This window comes from Pinus tabuliformis, chromosome 1_2 (genome assembly GCF_031772625.1).
Source record: "Pinus tabuliformis cultivar Carrire ecotype Pingquan chromosome 1_2, CPIR1, whole genome shotgun sequence".
Classification (NCBI taxonomy): domain Eukaryota; kingdom Viridiplantae; phylum Streptophyta; class Pinopsida; order Pinales; family Pinaceae; genus Pinus; species Pinus tabuliformis.
In genome coordinates this window covers 936,417,959-936,434,386 of record NC_142298.1, presented here as the reverse complement: position 1 = coordinate 936,434,386, position 16,428 = coordinate 936,417,959, and positions in this window count along the sequence as shown.

The window sequence follows — 16,428 nt, the reverse complement described above, 5'->3', positions numbered from 1 at the left end:
AGAACATGACCCTAGCTAGCCTTGTAGGAATTGATGGGAGCGAGCCAGTAGGCAAAATGGAAGAATCCGACGGGAAAAAGCCCAAGGATTATAGTGAACTAGGAAATCAAGCAACCTTGGGGGGAGGGAAGTAGAGCCGGCTCCAAGAGGAAACCTGTTGACAAGCCAGGGAGACCCTGGGAAAGGTGGAACAAAAATCTGACCTCATCCTGGGAGGATCCCATGAGGATGAACGAAATGGTAAGGTTGGGCGTAGACTGCTGCCAAGGGAGGAAAATGGGAAGAAACCCAAGAAAACACCAAACCCTTACCAAAAAAAGGACTGGCTCTAAACCCAATCTGACTAAAACCCCGAAGGTAGCAAGCACTGGAAAGGGAAAGAAAACAAGCAATTGGGAAATTGTTTTGATTCAATATTACAACTTTGATAAATGCAACAATTTCGTGATAGGTATATTAACATACCGGGGAAAGTACAGTGAGAAAAACAAAGAACACCAGGAAGAAGATAGTTGTAGACAGGTAGGGAGCAAAATGGTCCCTAGGATAGGAAAGAGAGAAATCAAGAGAGAAGAAGGAACAAGAGGGTCGACCACAAAAAGAGGAAGGAAGCCAGGCAGTGCACATACGAAGACAATTATTAACGCTTACATGGAAGGGAATCTGTTGGACATTAGAGCCCAAATTGCAAGTTGGGAGAGGGAACTGAATGACAGTATCAAGCACCTGGATTCCCATGGAAGAGTGGGAAAGCATGGTTCTTGATCCCGGGAATACTCGTGGAAGGCATTCCCTATTCAGGAAAACTATACAATAGTACTGAGTAGTGAAGAACGTGGTGGCACGGGCCATGACCCTCCATTGAGAGCAAACGACAGGTGACAGAGCAGAGGTACAAGAGAAGAATAGGGAAAAGGACACAGTCAGGACGGAATAACTTAGGGAGATAGCGACAATTCAAATACAGACCTACATAAATAACCTGGCCCTGGGAAGAATTGAACAGACTCTTAAAGAGCTGAAGTGAAGAATTGAGCAGCGGAGCGAGATGCCAGGATCCAGTGCCAAGGCGCCAGCCCCAGTAATATCCTCAGATGAGGATTGACGCAGTGATCCAGTTTGATTTCAAAAAAAATTCGTTTGATGAAATGCCTTTACATGTTTAATTTTCTTTCTAGAAACAATAGTATACATAGTCAAAATAGTGATGCTAGATGGATAGCAATAAACCTCTTTAAATTTTGGACAGGGTTTAATGTTGACAGGTGGTTATCTAGTTTCCTTCGGGCAGGTAAGCCACCTGTAGCAAATGGTTGTTAAAGATTTTGAAAAAGTAATATAAATAGAGGAAGAACTGCCAAGTTTACAAAAAAAAAAAAAACAAATACATTGGGGGAATTCAAAGTGTTATACTACTTACTAAAACCTTCTTTGGACAAAGGGATTTATAAGCTAAAAGGTCATGGGTGATTAATCTATGGTTATTAACACGATAAAGGGAAGTCTTCAAGTACAAAATAATTCTCTCCTTCCATTAGCACTATAGTTAAAATAAAATCTAATCACTTTATTTAGATCCACTATACTCGTGTTTATAGAAAGCACAAGAAGTGTGCATATCAAGTCTCAAAGGAAGGACTTGAACTACCTAAACATTATTATTCTTTGGAAGAATTATACACTAGTTGTACAATGGTGTCCCAATAATTTGCATTAAATGAGCAATAAACTTTTATTTAACTTGAAATATGAGAATATTGGGGACTATAAATCTACGTTTTGTTATACATAATATAGTTGATGTTACGAAGTATGTGTAATGTGGTGGGTGTACTACTATAGGGAAGGATTTTAAAGAGATCTATTTGTAGATGATTCGTTATCAACGAGATGTACAAATATAATGAAAGTATGTATTCTTTTGGATGTACTATTTTAGGGAAGGAATTTAAAGAGATCTATTTGTGGATGATCAATGATGGGTAAGAACTATTACTATTGAGAAAAAATATGAGGAATTTGATCTAGCGTTATAGAGAAAGAATACAAAGAGTCTGATCTATTATTATAGAGAAAAAAATGAAGAATATTTCTTTGGATGATCCATTATCAACTCTGCTTACATTAGAATATTCTATTTTTATTTATCTATGTTTTTTTTGTTGATTTTTTTTTTTAATGTTAAAATGCATATATTGTAGTCATTTTAGTGCTTCTTGAAGTGCACCTTTAAAATGTTCTTTCAAGTCTTAGACTTTACCATTAGACCACATTAACTATCTAAAGTAATAATTTACATTTTGAAAATATACAAAATTAACAATATAAAATTTGAAAAACATCAACAATGAATTGTCTACAATTATACAACTCTTTAAAAAATCATTTTTCTTTTCAATACTTATCATCTTCACACAAAAACTTATATACTATATGTATTTGTATGAAAATAATATAAACCCAAATTTAAAATAATAAAACATATTTTATAAATAAAAATTATATATTTTAAAAAATAATAAAAAAATAAATTATATTTCATTATTTTATATCATATTCAAATTAATTCATGGTAGAAATAATTCTTTTAAATAAACATGTGTCTATTGATTTCTTTAAATAAACATGTTAATTTTTTATATTTACGTTAGTAGAAAATTTCATTAACCTACACTCACCCTACTTAATAGATATCCCATAAACCTTTTACGAAGAGATGCATCTTTTTAAAAAAGACATCTTTCTCCACGTTTCTCTCAACGCGTTTTTATGAGCCAAACCAAACCAAATAACATCAGCCTTCACCGTGTGCCAAAGTGGTTATATGTCGGCCAAAATCGGTGAACCTATACGTCCTGGGTGGTTTCAACAGTTTATATATATATAGGATTTAGATCTAATCAAATGATAAAGACAGACAGCGCAGCGAGTAGTTAGAAGCTTTGAATTTTCAGTCCGATAAGGTTGATTGGTCTTTACAGGAAAAGAATAACAGTGAAGTAAAAGTAATTTGTCATGGCCGCGAATTCTGGGAAATCGGTGAAGAACGTGCAGTTCAATGAGGAGGCGATATCTAATAAACAAGTAGCAGCGGGAGAATTGGAAGCATATTCCGTTTATGTAGCTAATGTTGACTACGGGTGCATAGCGGAGGAGTTAAAGACACATTTCGAGAGGTGCGGGAGAGTGAACCGCCTTACTATTCCTAAAAACGAGTATGGGAACCCACGAGGGTATGTTTTCGTGGAGTTTTCAGATGTAGACAGCGTGGCGAAAGCCCTGGCGGAACTGAATGGCTCCATCCTCCGGTCCAAAGAGATCACCGTGTCTCGCACAAAAAGTAACGGCCGAAATTGGAACAACCCCAACAACAACATCAACAGCGCCATTCGCCTCCCCTCCGAACAGCGGCCTCCAAGGAATTGGAGAAGCGTGAGTGCCAATCCTAACAGACCATATGCAAACACGAACAACCGCCCCATTCCCATTCAGCAGCAGCCTCGTTCGTCGTCCTCCAATTGGCATTTGAACTACGTTCGGGCAACAGGAATAACGACAAACAGCGCCACTCCTAATCATGAAAATACAGACAACAACATACAAGAAGAAGCGTTAATTGGAGGTGGAGGAGAGGAATTCGGTAGGTACTCAGTTTATGTAGATAATGTGGACTACTGGTGCATGGCAGAGGACTTGCGCACACATTTTGAGCCCTGCGGAACAGTGAATCGTATTAACATACCTGCAAACGAGTTCTGAAACCCACAGGGATATGCGTTCGTGGAGTTCTCAGATTTGGGCAGCGCCGACAAAGCCCTCGAGCTGAATGGTTCCATCCTCCGGTCCCTACAGATCACCGTGTCTCGCAAAAGGAACCGTAATAATAAAAATAACACACGCCGAGGGTTTGGCGGCCCCGCCCAACACACGCCGAGGGTTTGGCAACCTTAGTCAAACCTCTATGATTCATTATCCCTTTGTGGATCTATGGCTTTGCTACTCTGTGGCTTAAAAATTCCTATTGCAGCATGGCATGATGATTAGGAGTGGTTACAGAAGGAATCGGAGCGGTTTCATAGCAAACAACCAAAAAATTGATAGAATCCCATTACACAGAGAATGTTTATAAAAACACTATCGGACGCGATCTTCAGACTTGAAATCCCATTCAACCGCCCCTAAATCCTTATCGGGTCTGCCATTAGGTGTTATAATGCATCACATTAGCGTTTTGGGAAAAATCCCAAATACACGAGAAAACGATGAAAACCCAACAAAATTCGTCCTATCGGACTTCAAAATATATCGCGATCACCCCTAATATCATATTGCATCTACCTTTGGCTGCTACCGTAATCCCCACTATCGATCCACGGGATCTCCAATCAACAGTCGATATCCAATTTTGGGTGGCTTAGGAGTATGAGGGTTACCTACCTGAAAAGGCAGTCTTCCTCTCTCCTCCCGTAGCCACGTGTCAACCAGTGTGTGGAAGCAGGTAGAGCCAGCCCAATACCGCTTTCTGCCTAAGGTCCGCTCGAAATCCCACTTACAGAACTCAAATCATATGGCACCGCGTTTATAATTCCCTTTCAGGTCCGTTCTATTTCTTTCCTTTGTATTTTGGTTTTTACATCAAAAAGCATTAATACACAGAAAAGTCTCGTTTTCTAGAACTCAAATTTCATCAAACCGCACCTAAAAAGTCCATCGGGTCCAGCATGTGATCACCCCTTATACATCGCTGCAATGCGATAAATCGCAATCGCAAGCCACATTAGCCTAGGGCTCTGTCCCTTGTCTCATGCCACCGCTGATGTTGATCCGCCGATATCGGCGATTGCACATTGCATCGGCCTAGGGTCCCTGCCTTTTCCTCGTCACATTACCGACTATGATTTGCCAATATCAGCGATCGCAATCGCATTGCCTGGGGTCCCACCATCGAACATAGGCCTATCTACAACCCAATATGTTGGAGATCGAAGATCAAGGGTCTCTTCCCTTTTTGGTTAAGTCCACCTCTTAGACCCTTCTCCGATGTGATTTCCCTTTATAAGTTTTTTTTTCCATTTTTAGGGGATTTTTCCTCTTTTTCCAAAGAACAAAGGGCAACTTCTTTTAGCGATAACTTTTGCATCCCAAGTCTATTTTTTCCCATTCAAGTTGCAGTAGATTCAGAATGAAAACATCTCTACCATGGGACTATTTCCAGGAACTTCCTTGGACTTTCATTTTCCTCTGTGAGGAACACTTAGAATTAGGAGTCTATCCAAAATCCATTTTGGATCACGTCTTCCCACTAGAAGAAATTTTGGTCTCCAAAAGACTGATATACTAATATGAACAGTATATGAGAGTAACAACACCCTATTCTTTCAGCCTCAACACACTTGCCTTGCACAGTGCCTCTGAACCAAAGTCTCTGACCACTTCCCTTCTTAGATGGGCTAGTCCTCCTTGGAAGAATTGTCTTCCTCCTTACCTTCCTACAGAACTCCTATTGAAATGGTCATAGAATGTAGTTTGAACTTCTCTGCCTTGATCATTGACCCAAGATGGGTCAAACAAATTTGAAGTACATCTGCTCCACAAAAATTTCATTTGTACCTGTTTGAAAAGCTGTCAACAATAACTGTTAACAACAACAAAAATACAGACAATAATTGGATGGCCTAAACTACTGCTTCAACAAAAGAAACAGATTTAACATTTTCTGAATACCTCCATGTCTTACATCTGCACACAAATGATGGACTAGACAATAAGCCCATAAAACATGCATTTAAAACAAATGCCCCTTCAAGTCAAGCATGTAGAAAAAGACCATTGGGACTCCTTGTCAAAAGATGAAACACTTCATTATTATCTCCATCCTGAAGACCAAGTTAACTTCTCCCAAGTCAAAATTACATCACATGCATGTCAAAGCAATCAACCCTGCAAGGTAATTACACATACATGTTAAAATACAAGAAAATAATTAACATCCCTGTGTTCATGCATCTCATGCTCATGCATGCATTTTGTTCTTCAACTTCCACTTAAGCACATTGTACTTTCGAAGATGAAGTGAAATATAATGTTGCAGCAATAAAGTGAGCCTCCTACTCAACTTCTCCCATTCACCTTCTTGGTAAAGTCTCGCAACTTGCATTCCATTAACAAAGAAATTCAAAGAGATGCATCAATAGATATGCAATCTTAATTGGATAATAACTCTAACCATTTCTCACCAATCCCTTTCAAAGGTACTACCTTTGTCTACACATCAACATCAACATGTGAATCATCCTGAAACACATTGTTATGAAACCAGCTCAAGAAAAGATAGAAAAGATAGATCAACGCCTTAGAATTTAGCCTCTTTGAGGGGGAAACCTCCTTTACATTTCATAAATGAAAAATTCTTGGATGATTCAAATGACAAAACCTCCTTTCTATATATAGGAGTCTAAGGAGTCACAATATAATCCAGACGACCTAACAATAATAATATAAAGCCACAAAAATAACAATAGAGGGATTCTATGGGGCACAGTAATAACAATATGGGGGCAATAGGGGCACAACAATATTAATAAGGGGTATAGCTACAATAGTAATGGGGTAATCATTAGTATTATAGGGACCGAACATGCCCCTCGCCTTCAAAAAAGTGTTGTCCTCAACGCTTGAGTAGTTCTGGATACTTCTGCACAAAATTCTCATCCTCCCATGTGGAATCTTCAGCGGATAAGTTCTTCCACTTGATAAGACACTCTGAAATTGATCGATTTCGTAGCTGTCGAGTTCTTGTTTCTATCACTGCTTCCGGTTCCAATATAATTTTTCCTTCCTCGTCAAGTTCTAGCAATATTGTTTGAACTGGGAGCTTGTCGCCTATAACCTTCTTTAAACATGAAACATGGAAAACTGGGTGCAATCGAGAAGCTGCAGGAAGCTCCAATTTGTATGCCATAGTACCAATCTTTTGCAACACCTTATACGGACCATAATACTTTGGTGATAATTTATTAACCTTCTTAGCTTGCTTGAGGGACATTTGCTTATATGGTTGTAGCCGTAGGAATACCCAATCACCTACATCAAAACTTCTTTCACTACGATGTTGATATTCCTGTTGTTTCATTCTATTATGTGCCAACACGAGGTTATCCTTTAAGAGTTGGAGGACTTGTTGTTGATGTTCAATGTGATGTTCCACTGCCTGAACCTTAGAATTTTCTCTTAAATATGATGTTATGGATGGTGGTTGAAACCCATAAAGTGCCATAAATGGGGTCATTTTTTTTGCTGTATGGAAGGAAGTGTTATACCACCATTCAGCCAGAGGCAACCATTTGACCCATTGTGTCTGTTTATCAGATACAAAGCAACGAAGATATCCTTCCAAACATTTGTTTACTATCTCAGTTTGCCCATCAGATTGAGGATGATATGATGAGCTATGAGCTAACTGAGTACCAAGAAAAGAAAATAATTGTGTCCAAAAATTTCGAGTGAAAATTGGATCTCTGTCACTTACAATAATCTTTGGGTTTCCATGTAGCTTTTGAATTGTTTCCATAAATGCAGTAGAAACTATACTGGCGTTAAATGGATGTGATAATGCACAAAAGTGTGCATACTTGGTAAGTCTGTCAACTACCACCATGATGACACTCTTTCCCTCAAACTTGGGTAAACCTGTGATAAAATCCATTGAGACCTCCTCCCAACGTTGGCTTGGAATGGATAAAGGTTGTAATAGACCCGGTGTCTTAATTGTTTCTGCTTTATTTTGTTGGCAAACCAAACATTACGCCACAAACTTTTGAATATCTGATTTAAGGCCATCCCAAAAAAATTCCTTCTTAACCTTGTGGTAAGTTTTTAGAAATCCTGAGTGCCCTCCTAAGGGAGAAGTGTGCAATTCCATAAGAATCTTTTGTTTTAGCTGGGAATTCTTACAGAGGTATAAGGGATCTTTGTACCATAACGAATCATTTTTGCCAGCTAAATGTATCAGACGTACTGGAATCTTGTTGTAGCTTTCGAATAAGTGCCCACACTTCTTCGTCATTCTTCCATTCCACCCTTGCTTCGTTTATCCAATATGGTTGGATAATAGAAATGGCGCACAACAATGCTTCCACATCCTCATCCTTTCTTGAGAGTGCATCTGCCACCACATTTTGCTTCCCTTTTTTGTAGATGATTTCAAAGTCATAACCCAACATCTTTGTGACCCACTTTTGTTGCTCTTCAGAGGATAATTTTTGTTCTAAAAAGTATTTAAGGCTATCATGATCCGTTTTTACCTTGAAGTGTCTTCCCATTAGGTAGGGTCGCCATTTCTTAAGTGCATGGAGTATTGCCAACATTTCCTTCTCATAAATAGCTTTGCTTAAAAACTTTCCCTTGATTGGACGACTTTCAAAAGCAATGGGTCTTTCATCTTGCATTAGAACAACACCAATTCCATTTCCTGAAGCATCACATTCCACAATAAAGGTTTTTGTGAAGTCCAGTGTAGCTAAGACCAATGCTTGGCACATTGCCTCTTTAAGATCTTCAAAGGCCTTTGTTTCTTCCGGAGTCCATGAAAATGCATCTTTCTTCAATAATGTTGTTAGAGGTGTTGTTATTCTCCCATAATTCTTAACAAACTTGCGATAATACCCTGTCAACCCAAGAAATCCTTGCAGATGCTTTATGGATGTGGGGATTTTCCATTCCTTAATGGCTTTAATTTTTCTAGGGTCTACCTTAACTCCTTCATGAGATACAATATGACCCAAATATTCCACCTCTTGGACTCCAAAGAAACATTTGGATCTTTTTGCATATAATTGTTTCTCCTCCAATAGTTGTAGCACCCTGTCAACATGTTCAACATGATCCTTCTAAGACTTTCTATAGATTAGTATATCATAAAAAAATACTAACACAAATTTTCTAAGGAATGGTTTGAAAATTGAATTCATCAAACCTTGAAATGTTGAAGGTGCATTGGTAAGGCCAAAAGGCATGACCAAAAATTCATAATGACCCTCATGAGTTCTAAATGTTGTTTTCGGAATGTCTGCAATCTTCATTCTGATTTGATGATATCTTGAATGAAGATCCAACTTGGTGAAGTAAATTGATCCATGCAATTCATCCAATAATTCATCAATGACAGGAATGGGGAACTTATCTTTAATAGTGAGCTTGTTGAGCTCCCTATAATTTGGACACATGCACCATGATCCATCCTTCTTTTGCACCAATACTACTGGAGTAGAGAAAGAACTTTGACTCGGTTGAATTATACCAGCCTCTGGTATTTCTGCAACTATATGTTCAATTTCACTCTTTTGTACATAGGGATATATGTACGGCTTGATGTTTGAGAAGAAATCGCGTTGAACCTCGAGTCTGAATTTCAGAGTTGTTCGTGCTATATTTCGAAGATATGATCTAAGGAAGTTGGTCTTTTTGCAGACTCCTAAATTACATTCCAAACATGTGACTTGGGGAAAAACGTCATAAATTTCTCTCTGGGGATCGGATTGAAATTTCTAAGAAGGTACAGAAAGAGGATGGACTGTAGTTTCTTGTATGCGTTTTTCAGATCCAAAGGTCGAGACAGTGACTTGTGGCACGTCGTACAAGTTTGCCATTATACCAAATGTTATGAAACCAGCTCAAGAAAATATAGAAAAGATAGATCAACACCTTAGAATTCAGCCTCTTCGAGGGGCAACCTCCTTTACATTACATAAATGAACAATTATTGGATGATTCAAATGAGAAAACCTCCTTTCTATATATAGGAGTCTAAGGAGTCACAATATAATCCAGCCGACCTAACAATAATAATATAAAGCCACAAAAATAACAATAGAGGGATTCTATGGGGAACAGTAATAACAATATGGGGGCAATAGGGGCACAACAATATTACTAAGGGGTATAACTACAATAGTAATGGGGTAATCACTAGTATTATAGGGACCCAACACACATCAATCATGGAAACTTCCTTTCCATTTATGCCACCTCCTCTTTCCACTTTCTTCAGCTTTGGTGGAAGCATTGTTGGATTCAGAGTCCAACACCTTTCAGCTAGATGTCCTTGCTTATGGAAGTAAGTGCAACACATGTGCATCATCTTGATAGCATGATTTTCCTTGTCCAATGGACCTTTAGCTGCTTGCTTCTTTTCCTTCAAAAGTGTCCTGTATGTGGCCATTCTCTTCCAACATCTAGAAACATGATGGTTATCCAAACCACAAAAGGAACATGCAATTATTTTCCCATATCTATGTGGAAATTTATCATGCTTTGCAAAATCAAAAGGAATATGTTTAGAACTAGATTTATACCTTTCTTTTTCACCTTTATTGCCTTCATCAGGAGGTGAAGCAAATGAAGAAGTGGCCCCCTTTGGAACACCATCAATCTCTTCAAGGCTGTTAGAGTCTCCCCAACTCTCTGGTTCAAGTGTGTGCTTCTGAACACCTGCATCCTGCAAATGATGTTTCAAGCTATTGCATTCCTTCCGAATAGAATCTTCACACTCTACAATGCAACCCCTTCTTGGAGCTATTTTAATGGTCTTCATGGCAGTCTTGGAACTTTCTCCATAAGACTGTCCATAGCCAAGACCCAAATACTTAGGCCTTTCCTCAACCATTATTGGCTCAACAATACCTTGTGCATACTTTCCCAATCCCTTTCCTTCATAGCCCATCTTAGACATTAGCTTGGAACCTATGTCTTTAGTATGTTTTTCAAAAGAACCAATATAAGCATTCTTAGAAGAATTTGAAGACAAACTGGAATGGTTTACCTCTTCTTCAAGCTGATACTTGACCAAGGTTTCTTGGGCAACAAAGAGTTGTGACTCCAACTCATGCATCCTTTTCAGGTTCATATTTGTAATATCAAGTTGCCTCTCCATTTCCTTCAATTTGTCAGAAAGAAACTACTTCTCTTCCTCCATAGAATTCAACTGCTCTCTAAGTATGCTGCTCTTCCTTTCATCCTCATACATTTCTCTCACCATATCCATCATGGTGGCCAGCTCTTGCATCATGTCTTCATCAAAGAGTCTTGTGATGCAAGAGGAGTTTGAGGACTCACTTGTAGAAGTTTTCATTATACCAATGAACAAAAGAACTTCAAACAAGATTACTAAAGAGCTTAATCAACAACCTTTTGCAACAAACTTCTTGTGCTTCAAAGATTTCCTTGAGGTCCTTTAGGATAGAAGAATGCCTTCAGCCCTTATTCCTTCATGTCCTTCCTTGACTAAGCTATAAATAGCTTCTCCTTCACCTATGAAAACTCAAACAATAGTTAGTCTGTAAACAAGCATACAATCAACCTTTGATTGTTTAAACACCTTTCAGACAAGCAATCATTGCTCTGTCAATCAAGCATTCTGATATAACCTTCTTTGAAGGTGGGTTTAATCAATCTCAAGCTCTGATACCACTTGATCTGAAAATGGGTACTTAGGCTTCTTGTCTTACTTACAAGAACCTCTCCCACTTCCAAAGCTTTAAATATTCCCTAGTCTTATTGATTAACTAATGCGGAATCGATAATATGCTTGATAATAGAGTGTATGATGTTATTTATTTTAAAACTATTTATGTGCTTTTAAAATCTATTGTTTATGTTGATATGTAAATACATATGAGAGTAGACAAATGCAGCAATAAGAAAACACATAAGACAACAATTTAATATAGAGTTCACCCAAAACTCTCGGGCTACGTCTCTGTGAGCTCTAGTCAACTCTACTAGGCTCTCTGGGTTTATGCCAAAGTCCTTTTTACAAGCTCTGTGGCTCAACTCCATTTGTCTACATAGAACACAATGGGTTTAGACACCATCTTATCCCTGGCTTTGAAGCTCTTGACTTTCTGGCTCTCAGCTCTCGCTCTGGATCTCAGCTCTAACTCTGGCTCTGGCTTTGGCTCTTGGCTCTGGCTCTTGGTTCTAGTTCTAGATCTTCAGCTCTGGCTCTGGCTCTTCGGCTTCTTTGGCTCTACAACTTTCAGCTCTCTGGCTTTTCACTTGACCTCCAAGTGACCCGAAAGACTCCATCAGCTGCTCTGCACATTAGCTTTCACTCTCTACTCTCCTTCTACATTAGCTTCCTACTTTGGCTTTATCTACCCCATCAATTCACTCTCTGGCTTTCTTTGAGGCATTTCTTTTTGGATTTTCGGCTACCTCAATTGTTCCTCTACAATTCATTATCCCTTTGCGGCTCTGCGGCTTCTCTGCTTCCTGTCAGTTAAACTGGCCATCTAGCTCTTGGGATCCATGGCTTCAAAATGCATCATTTCCTATAAAAATGCTTTCTGCAACATGGCATGATGATTAGGAGCGGTTATATAAGGAATCGAGGTAATTTCATAGGCAACAACCTGAAAATTGAGAGAATCCCATTACACAGAGAATGTCTGCAAAAACACTATCAGGCACGATCTTCGGACTTGAAATCCCATTCAATCGCCCCTAAATCACTATTGGGTCCGCCATTAGGTGTTATATCACATCGTATTAGCATTTTGGGAAAAATCTCAAACACACGAGAAAACGATGAAAACTAGAAAAAATGTGTCCTATCGGACTTCAAAATATGTTGCAATCGCCTCTAATATCATATCACATCCTCCTTTGGCCGCTATCACAATCCCCACTGTCGATCCATAGGATCTGCAATCAACGGTCGATATCCAATTTTGGGCGGCTTAGGAGTACGTGGGTTACCTACCCAAAAAGGTGGTTTTCCTCTCTCCTCTGCCAGCCATGTGTCGAACAGTGTGTGGAAGCGGGCGGAGCTAGCCCAATATTGATTTCTGTACGAGATCTGCCCCAAATCCTGCTTACCGAACTCAAATCATATGGCCTCACATTTATAATTCCCTTTCGGGTCCATTTTAATGCTTTCCTTTCTATATTGGGTTTTTACACCGAAAAGCATTAATACATAGAAAAGTCCCTTTTTCTGGAACTCAAATTTGATCAAACCACGCCTATAAAGTCTATCGGGTCTGGCATGTGATCACCCCTTATGCATCACTATGATGTGGCGTTGCGATGTGATAAATCGAAATTGCAAGTCACATTGGCCTAGGGGTCTGTCCCTTGTCTCATGCCACCACCGAAGCCAATCACTAACATCGACGATCGCACATCGCATCAACTCTGGGTCCTTGCCTTTGCCTCGTGGCATTGCCAACTGTGATCCACCGATATTGGCAATCACAATCGCATTGCTTGGGGCCCCACCATCGAACACAAGCCTATCTCTGACTCAATATGTTGGATATCGGAGATCGAGGGTCTCTTCCCTTTCTGCTTAAGTCCACCTCTTAGACCCTTCTCCGATGTGATTTCCCTTTGTAAGGGTTTTTTTCCATTTTTAGGGGATTTTGCCTCTTTTTCCAAAAAATAAAGGGGAACTTCTTTCAGCAATAACCTCTGCATCCCAAGTCCATTTTTGCCCATTCAAGTTGCAGTAGATTCAGAATGAAAAGATCTTTGCCATGGGACTATTTCCAAGAACTTCCTTGGAGTTTCATTTTCCTCTGTGAGGAACACTTAGACTTAGGAGTCTATCCAAAATCCATTTTGGATCATATACTATCAAGTTGAAGCATCAAGAGGGTTTGTTTAAAGATATAAATATCACTTATGGAGGATTCAATCATGTCTACTAGATTGATTATGAGGAATTTCCTTTTTGATGTCACTGATGCAATCACTAGGGTCATTTGGTGTGGGACTTCTCATTGGGTTACAGGGGATAAAGGCGGTTGGGTCCCTTTCCAAAGGTTAAATATGAAAGAGCTCAGTCAAAGGAAGGGAAACAAGCTTCTAGATATCAGGTAAGAATTGTCGAAGATGGAACCTTTTGGGCCAGACAATGATAATGGAAAATAGGCAGAGGTGATTGTGAAGATGGAATATAAGAAGTATGACAAGTGGGATGAGAAATAGAAAATACTCAAGGATGACCAGTCCTCCCCCCGTATGGGTACTTTTGCTTCTCCCTCTCCCTACTTTGTATCTCAATTGAATGTCGTATTTTCTTCAGACATTAGGCCTCGTCCATTCAATTTCTATTTTTCTCCTTGTATATCTCCTTTTGGCTTGTGTTATGAGCCTCTCAACATCATAATAACATTTGTCTCCCTTATGAAATCCCTACCTCTTCCTTCATTTATGCCTGATTCTATCTCTTCCATTGATTCCCAGTACAACCTTTGGCCCAAACCTCCCAAAGGAGAATACTTTGATGGAGTGGGAGGGCTATGTAGCCTCTTTCCCAAGCTTGGTCCTAGTAAATACAGAGTCAGAAAATCACAAATCTCAAAGTCACAAATGAAGTTTTCATTAAACATTGTTAAAGGAAAAAAAAATCTCTTGAAGTGGCACTTTGAGTGGACCAGGCCCCCGAGTCAGCTCTCCCATGATTTCCATATCTTTTAACTGTAGGGGATTAGCTAGTCCCAAGAAAAAACTAGCTCTATAAAGACTAAAAATTTCTTTAAATCTATTAGAGTCAGTATTTGCATACTTCCATCACTGATCAATGATCAAAACACCTCGTTTATATCATGTTAGGGTCCCATTCTGAAATTTATGTCATTCCACCTAGGTCCTCAATCAAAAATTTATTCACTGATGGTAGCCCTAGTCAAAAACCTCACTCTCCCTCAAAAATGTATACTTTTTGGTCCACCTTCATGCCTTACTAAGCATACATCAATTATGAAAGTTTATTTCATCATGTCTCTATGTCACTTAAGCCACCATGAAGTCTGCGAACTCAAGGTTCTCATTAGGTCTCTAGGTTTCATTTTTGCAAGGTCCAATAAAACACCATTTCACTGCATAAGGCCAACAAAATTATGAGAGTGAACACCAATAATATCCCTTTTCAGTTAAATAGGATTTACAAACATGTGAAGATGCTTACTAAAGTTCTAATTTTGATTTCAAGTATGACCTTCATCCCAAATTGTAATTTTATTCCAAAAACATACATGTATTTCTATTTTTTTATATTTATGTAATTTTATGTCATTATATGTAATAAGTAACTTTTCCCAAAACTACCAACTTAGTTCCACATTCCAACTACACATTAAATGTGAAAACAAAAAGTGTCTACTCCTGTAATTGATCAATCTGTAGGCAAAAGCACAAGGTAAATGGGTATTAGTGCAATGTTTCGAAAGAAATTTCAAAACATTAGAAAATTGGTTCTAATCAACAAATTCAAATGCTATCAAGTATTTAAAGCCTTCAAGACATCCGACAGCCATTTCCCCCTCATTTTCTCTTGTCATGGTCGCTCAACAAAGGAGAAATTTCTGATTTCGATAGGTAAAACCAGAAAAAACTTTTTTTTCGCTACGTATTTGTGCATTACGTTGCGTGTTTCAATGTCACGCTGTGTGTTTGACTAGGAGGGCATGTTTCTGTTATGCGTTGCGTGTTTGACCAGTGAAAGGGCAAGTTTCAGTTGAGCGTTGCGCATTTAACTAGGATTGCTCTCCAGCATCTAAAACAATGTCCCATTGCCTATGAAGCTTCAGTTGGGTTTCTCTCTTCCTCCAACAAGTAAGTAGCCCTGAAGTATACCCTCATTTTATTTCACATCTCACAAGTTCGCGGTTAAGTCTCTTGAATGAAATTTTGAGTCTTCAAACCTATCAACCCTAGTTGCATTCCCACACCTCTAATTTCCCACCATAATGCTTCTATCCCTTTCCCATACCCCTATTAAACCCTTTCCCAACCCTCGTATCATTTCACTGTCTCCCAAATCCTTCTATTCCCAAAACTATAAAACCTAGGTGTTCTATTTTCCTAGGAACCCAAAACCCCTAACTTGTAATAAAATTCCCACTCTCTGCTACTTCTCTTAAACAGATCCATATGTGCTCTCGGCCTCCTACAAAATAGCGTGCTGCAACCATAAAATACCTCCCACCATGCTCTTTCCATCGACTGTGTCTTATAATGGGTTCTTTGGACAAAATCCCATGTACATCGGGGCTTGCCTGGTTCATAACAAAGGTCGGTAGAGTGGAAGGATCAGCCGACGCAACCACTCTCAAAATGGCCCTTTTATCGTTGCATTGATAAGGCTTCAAAATCCCGAAAAACACTAAGAAATTTTCCCAAAACCAATCACCCAGATTTCAAAAATCATTAAATCGGGTGCATTTTATTCATCGAGTTTGGCCTATTATCACAATCGGCATATCGCTATTGCCAAGGGCCTGTTCACGAGGAAATGCTGACCGCTGATCACCGATATCGGCATCAACCGATCGAATCGGTGTCTCACATATATATTGCTATAATCCTGCCGATTTGTTTGATTGTTGATCGCACTGCCCGCTCGCTGATATACACTTATATATA